This window comes from Magnolia sinica, chromosome 10 (assembly GCF_029962835.1).
Source record: "Magnolia sinica isolate HGM2019 chromosome 10, MsV1, whole genome shotgun sequence".
NCBI lineage: Eukaryota > Viridiplantae > Streptophyta > Magnoliopsida > Magnoliales > Magnoliaceae > Magnolia > Magnolia sinica.
Window position 1 is genome coordinate 72,361,497 of NC_080582.1, and position 2,244 is coordinate 72,363,740.

The window sequence follows — 2,244 nt, forward strand, 5'->3', positions numbered from 1 at the left end:
CTCAGAACTCGTTCTGCTGTAAGACATTATGGTGCATGACAGTTCCCAATAGCTAGGTTAAGTTGCAAATTATTATACAGAGTTGGATGAATATCTTTTTTATTTTTTATTTTTTATTTTTATTATTTTTTATTTTTGTAAATGTTGTTAATAGTTGGTTGGATGATGAATGTATTTGCAAATGTGAATGAAAATACACAACATACACACACACACACACACACACACACACACACACACACACACACACATATATATATATATATATGTTATCAATGGAGGATACCTTGTTTAGGGAGACATGATATTCTTGTAGCCTATGGTATGATGCCCCAATATTGGTTGTATGTTACTAGTATATAGTAGATAATACTTAGTCCAATATTGTGTATGTATGGTTGTTTGTCTCAAGTAAGTAACTAAACATTTAGAATAGTACTTGTGGCACATATGTTCTATTTCCATCTTGTACAGGAACCAAAATCCAATCTCTGGCTCCATTCCTTCACAAATCAGGAGTCTACAAGATATAGGTCAACTGTTGTTGTCCTAAAACAATTTGACTAGTCCCATCCCTCCCGCTTTGGATAATTTGACCATGCTCACAATTTTGAAGTCATCAAGAAATCAGATTTCAGGCCCAATTCCTGCAGAATTAGGCCGATTCTGTAGAGCAAGTTGTATTTTTCATGCTATGTATCAAAAAAAGATACTACCTACCATCATTTTGTTTGCATCGTGTCACATGCAAACCTTTCTCCCGGCATTGGAGTTTGCCAAGGAACAAGGCCTTCTTATATCTCTTCATCGTGGAGAGGTGTGTGAGGCATTCCGAGCAGCATGAATTCATCTTGGAATCAATCTTCATTGCTATTTTATGTACACTAACTCGTTTATTTTCACAACTTAGTACATTTAGGTGCTTAACCAGAAGGAAGTCCAAGTGATGTTCAAATTCCGTCCGCAAAGGATAGGCCATACCATTTGTTTTGAAGATATGAAGAATGGAAACAGTTGAAATTATCTAAGATTCCAGTTAAATTTTGTGCTATCCTCTTTTTTTTTTCTCAACGGTTTTCTTTACAATGCTTGTTGCTTGGATTTATGCTTAATTTTCTTGTCTCATGGCTATGCTTTTCACGTTACTCATGTAGGTGGAGATTTGTTTGACATCCAATATCAGGACTGAAAGTTTCTTGCATAGACAATCATTTCAGTTCGGTCTTTTATTCCTTTTCTATAAAGGTTATATGTGCTTTGCTAGGCGCGCAATAAAGCTCATGTACACGCCACACATATGCCAGCATGGCACAAATGTGCAATCCAATCCATCCATCAAGTTAATCTGACGTTCTACATGTTTTACCAAAAATAAATTTGATTCACTCAGCATGTGGGCCCGAATATTAGAAATGGGTGGATGGGAATTTTTCAGAGCCGTACATTTGTTTTGCTAACCGTGGGCCACTTGACGAGTGGATCAATTTGATTCTTGGACTAGGGCATCAATGTAATGGTCCTGTTTTGATGGATAGATTTGAGGTCAGACTTATGATGCTATGAGGCACATACTACAAGAAAGGAAGGATTAGCTATTGGTTGGGGAAACCTTCGCCGGCGAGTAGTAAAACTAGCCGCGGGCAAAGGGTACTTATAAGACCGAAAAAAAAACCCCTGCATCTCATTCTTTCCATCTCCCCGCCGTGCGCCGACTATCTTTGCACCTCTCCCTTTCTGCTCGCGCCTCTTCCTTTCCACTGGATTTGCGTGTGCCTCTCCCTCTCCCTCTCTCTCTCTGCGTCTCTCCCTCTCTCTCTCTCCCTCTCTCAAAACCTAGCCCTTAGTCACTCTCACTCGATTCCCCCCCCTCCCCCCTTCTCTCTCTCTCTCTCTCTCTCTCTCTCTCTCTCTCTCTCAAAACCCTAGTCATCCCTCTTTCTATCTCCTCGGCCCTCTACTGCAGTTCGGCCTTCGGTTGCCAGGTATGATGTAAGGTTTTTCCCTTCTCACTGTTGCGTTTTGCAATTTAGAATACCTGATTAGGGATATGCATTGTCGAATCCCTAAGTAGGAATTTTTATAACAAATCCCTAATTAGGGATGTGTGTTGCCGAATCCCTAGTCTGCTGCAAGGTGTGATTAGCCCAGGCAGAGTTGTGGTTATCTATTGCGTGCTTAATGGGCTTGTTGCATTGTGGTTTGCATGTTGTGTGTCTGATAGGGGTAGAAGCAAACCCACTGAGT